Raw genomic sequence first — 5,547 nt, forward strand, 5'->3', positions numbered from 1 at the left:
GGCTACTTGAGAAGTGTATTTCACTGTCCTGGTTTTGATTTTAGAGCATAGGTAAGTCATAAAACAATATTGTACCCAATTTATAATTGATATGCACATAATCTTCATACTCAAAAATAATGACAATGAATTTAGAAATTCTACCATTGATCCAATTCTTGAAATGCTATTAGGTAATGAAACTAGAAAAATATAATCCCTAAAATTATAATCATCCTATAACTATTTCTTTTATGTAGAATTTGGAAATATGGAAGTTATTTACTATCTCAAAATAATATTTTAAGTGAATGTGGTATTAGATGAATTGATTACAGTACCAATGGATTGCTTTCATTTAAAATGTTAGAGATTAATATTCCTCTATATTATTGGAAAAGGCTTCTTTTCCCACAAGGAGGAATAAGTAGCCCTTAGTCGGGGCCACTGGTGTAAAGGAAATCCATGTTACTGTGGATGAAATCAATTCTGAAGACAGTGTCTAAAGGACAATCTGTCCCAATGGCTGTAGAACTGTGTTGTCCTTAATGAGCTATTTTAAAAATATTTTCAAGACTAAAACAAAAAGAAAAATATTGAGAAAATTAAAGAAGTGCTATTTGTTATGACCCAAAATATTCATTTTAGAAAATTAGATCAATTTCTATAAATGAAAAGTAGCAACTAATTTTTTTTCTGTAAGATATTTAGCCAGTCAGAGTGAAACATAGAATCTTCTGATTCATAACCAAGTGATGGTTTCTGACTCATCGCAACCCATTTCACAAAAATACCAAGATAATTCAACACAGAAAGTGTAGGTTTTTCAACAAATATTGCTGGGACAATTGGATATCCACACACAAAAAGATGAATTTAGAGCCTTACCTCCAATGGTACACAAACATTAGCTCGGAATGGATCATAGACCTAAATATAAGAACTCAAATTATAAAAGTTTTAGGTGAAAACAGTGGAAAAAAATTATGTGACGTTGGGTTAGGCAGAGTTCTTAAATATAACACCAAAAACACTATCCATAAAGGAAAAAAATTGACAAACTGGACTAAATAAAAGTTAGAATCTTTTTCCCTTCAGAAGACACCATTAGGAAAATGAAAAGACAAAACATAGGCAGGGAGAAAATATCTGTAAATTAGGTAACTCATGAAGGACTTGTATCCAGAATATGTAAAGAACTTTTACAGATCAATAATAATAAGATAAACTACCCAATCTAAAACTCACAAATTATTTGAATGGACTTTTCTCCAAAGAAGACATACAAATGGCTAATGAGGACTAGAAAAGATGTTCAACATCACAGTCATTAAACAAACAAACAAAAAAACCCAAATTCATTGCTGTCCAGTCAATTCGAACTCATAGGGAGCATAGGAAAGAGTTGAACTTCCCTATAGGGTTTCCGAAGAGTGGCTGGTGGATTCAAACTGCTGACCTTTTGTTTAGCAGCTGTAGCTCTTAACCACTATGCCACCAGTGCTCCTCATAGTCAATATGCACTCACAAATGAAACCACAATGAGATACCATTACACACCTACTTGTATGTCGTTATCAGAAATCATAGACGATTACCTGTATTACCAAGGATGTGGAGAAACTGGCACTCTCATACGGTGCTGGTGGGAATGTAAAATGACACAGCCACTTTAGAACACAGTTTGACAGCTTTTTAAAAGGTTAATTATAATTTTTATGTATTGTTACATATTGAATTCTATCCTCCAAAAATATGGGTTGTAAATTCTAAACCCTATACCTGTGGAAATGGAACGCATAAACATTGATATCCTAGGCATTAGTGAGTTGAAATGGACTGGTATTGGCCATTTTGAATCAAACAATCATATAGTCTACTATGCTGGAAATGACAACTCGAAGAGGAATGGTGTTGCATTCATCGTACAAAAGAATGTTTCAAGATCTATCCTGAAGTACAACGCTGTCGGTGATAGGATAATATCCATTCTCCTACAAGGCAGACCAGTTAATACGACTCTTATTCAAGTTTACGCACCAACCACTAGGGCCAAAGATGAAGAAATAGAAGATTTTTACCAGCTACTGCAGTCTGAAATTGATTGAACATGCAATCAAGATGCATTGATAATTACTGGCGATTGGAACGCAAAAGTTGGAAACAAAGAAGAAGGACCAGTAGTTGGAAAATATGGCCTTGGTGATAGAAACAATGCCGGAAATCGAATGATAGAATTTTGCAAGACCAACGACTTCTTCATTGCAAATACATTCTTTCACCAACCAACATAAACAGCAACTATACACACGGACCTCGCCAGATGGAACAGACAGAAATCAAATTGACTACATCTGTGGAAAGAGGAGACGGAAAAGCTCAATCTCATCAGTTGGAACAAGGCCAGGAGCCGACTGTGCAACAGACCATCAATTGCTCATATGCAAGTTCAAGCTGAAACTGAAGGAAATCAGAGAAAGTCCACGAGAGCCAAAATATCACCTTGACTATATCCCATCTGAATTTAGAGACCATCTCAAGAATAGTTTTGATGCATTGAACACTAGCGACTGGAGACCAGATGAGTTGTGGAATGACATCAAGGACATCATCCATGAAGAAAGCAAGAGGTCACTGAAAAGACAGGAAAGAAAGAAAAGACCAAGATGGATGTCAGAGGAGACTCTGAAACTTGCTCTTGAGCATTGAGCAGCTAAAGCAAAAGGAAGAATTGATGAAGTAAAAGAACCGAACAGAAGATTCCAAAGGGCGTCTTGAGAAGACAAAGTAAAATATTATAATGACATGTGCAAAGAGCTGGAGATGGAAAACCTAAAGGTAAGAACACACTCGGCATTTCTCAAGCTGGAAGAACTTAAGAAAAAATTCAAGCCTCGAGTTGCAATAGTGAAGGATTCCATGGAGAAAATATTAAACGATGCGGGAAACATCAAAAGAAGATGGAAGGAATACACAGAGTCATTATACCAAAAGAATTATTCAATATTCAACCATTTCAAGAGGTGGCATATGATCACGAACCGATGGTACTGAAGGAAGAATTCCAAGCTGCACGGAAGGCACTGGTGACAAACAAGGCTCCAGGAATTGATGGACTATCAATTGAGATGTTTCAACAAACAGATGCAGCACTGGAGGTACTCACTCCTCTATGCCAAGAAATATGGAAGACAGCTTCCTGGCCAACTGACTGGAAGAGATCCATATTTATGCCTATTCCCAAGAAAGGTGATCCAACTGAATGTGAAAAATTATAGAACTCTATCATGAATATCACATGCAAGCAAAATTTTGCTGAAGATCATTCAAAAATGGCTGCAGCAGTATATCGACAGGGAACTGCCAGAAATTCAGGCTGGATTCAGGAGAGAACACGGAACCAGGGATACCATTGCTGATGTCAGATGGATCCTGACAGAAAGCAGAGAATGTCAGAAGGATGTTTACCTGTGTTTTATTGACTACGCAAAGGCATTCAACTGGATAACACGGCAAAGAATGGGAATTCCTGAACACTTAATTGTTCTCATGAGGAACCTTTACATAGATCAAGAGGCAGTTGTTCAGACAGAACAAGGGGATACTGATTGGTTTAAAGTCACGAAAGGTGTGCGCCCGGGTTGTATTCTTTCACCATACCTATTTAATCTGTATGCTGAACACATAATACGAGAAGCTGGAATATACGAAAAAGAACGGGGCATCAAGATTGAAGGAAGACTCATTAACAACCAGCATTATGCAGATGACACAACCTTGCTTGCTGAAACTGAAGAGGAATTGAAGCACTTAGTAATGAAGATCAAAGACCACAGCCTTCAGTATGGATTACACTGCAACATAAAGAAAATAAAAATCCTCACAACTGGACCAATGAGCAACATCATGATAAATGGAGAAAAGATTGAAGTTGTCAAGGATTTCATTTTACTTGGATCCACAATCAACAGCCATGGAAGCAGCAGTCAAGAAATCCAAAGACTCATTGCATTGGGTAAATCTGCTGCAAAGGACCTCTTCAAAGTGTTGAAGAGCAAAGATGTCACCCTGAAGACTAAGGTGCACCTGACCCAAGACATGGTATTTTCAATCACATCATATGCATGTGAAAGCTGGACAATGAATAAGGAAGACTGAAGAAAAGTTGATGCCTTTGAATTGTGGTGTTGGCAAAGAATATTGAATATACCATGGACTGCCAAAAGGACGAACAAATCTGTTTTGGAAGAAGTGCAGCCAGAATGCTCCTTAGAGGCAAGGATGGCAAGACTGTGTCTTACATACTTTGGACATGTTGTCAGGAGGGATCAGTCCCTGGAGAAGGACATCATGCTTGGCAGAGTACAGGGTCAGCGGAAAAGAGGAAGACCCTCAACAAGGTGGACTGACACAGTGGCTGCAGCAATGAGCTCAAGCCTAATGATGACTGTAAGACTGGGGCAGGACCAGGCAGTGTTTCCTTCTGTTGTTCATAGGGTCGCTATGAGTCGGAACCGACTCGACAGCACCTAACAACAAAAACAACATACCTGTGGATGAATTCCCATTTGGGAATAGGGTTTGTCTCTTAGGTCAAGGAAGCCAGATGAGTGTAGGGTATGTCCTAAACCAACTAACACGTGAGATAAAAACAGCATATTAGACACAGAGAGAAGAGAGCACACTCTGGGAGAAGACTAATGCTACCAGAAAACAAAAGAAGGAGGTGAATCTGTAAACAAGCACAGGAAGTAGAAGGATTCCAGTCTGCTAAAACTAGGTTGGCTCCACTGGGGATTGAACCCAGGATCTTCTGCGTGTAAAGCAGATGTGCTAACCACTACACCATGGAACCACAGGAAACACACTGCCATGGACTGTCAGAAGAACTAACAAATCTGTCTTGGAAGAAGTACAGGCAGAATGCTCACTAGAACCAAGAACGACAAGACTTTGTCTCACATACTTTGGACGTGTCATCAGGAGGGACCAGTCCTTGGAGAAGGATATTATGCTTGGTAAATTAGAGGGTCAGAGAAAAACAGAAAGACCTTTGACGGGATGGACTGACGTAGTGGCTGCTGCAATGACCTCAAGCATAACAACAATTGTGATGATGGTGCAGGACTGGGCAGCATTTCGTTCTGTTGTAGCGTGTGCCATGAGTCAGAACCAACTCCACGGCACCTGAAAAAAAACAACAGAAAGCTGAACTAGAAGAGGAAGGACTTCACCCTAGAGACACACATAGAATTTGGCCTTCTAGACCCTGAACTGTGAGAAAGAAAAAGAAAATTTCTGTTCTTTAAGCCACGCACTTGTGATATTTCAGTCGCAGCAGTAATAGAAAACTAAGACATTATCATGTCATTATGTCAGGAACCACTTCTGTTTTCCTACCTTTGTATTGGCAGTGACTGGCACACAATAGTGCATCAATGCCTGTTGCCATCAAGCCCAGTCACTGTTCCACAGGGTTTCTATGCAGCAGCTGATATATTAGTTTTGCAGCTGAGTTCTTAACCACTACACCACCAGTGTTCCAACTACATCAATATCTCGACTAAA

The 5,547-nt window shown here is 38.9% G+C and overlaps 1 non-coding gene across 1 annotated transcript; it reads right to left on the reverse strand.

Annotated features, from left to right (window-relative positions):
• Positions 1–4,761: 4,761 nt before the first annotated feature.
• TRNAV-UAC (transfer RNA valine (anticodon UAC)) lies at positions 4,762–4,834 on the reverse strand. Its single transcript has one exon. It is a non-coding gene; the product is annotated as a tRNA-Val (tRNA).
• Between the last annotated feature and the right edge of the window lie 713 nt (positions 4,835–5,547).

Source organism: Loxodonta africana, chromosome 1 (genome assembly GCF_030014295.1).
Source record: "Loxodonta africana isolate mLoxAfr1 chromosome 1, mLoxAfr1.hap2, whole genome shotgun sequence".
NCBI classification, from domain to species: Eukaryota; Metazoa; Chordata; class Mammalia; order Proboscidea; family Elephantidae; genus Loxodonta; species Loxodonta africana.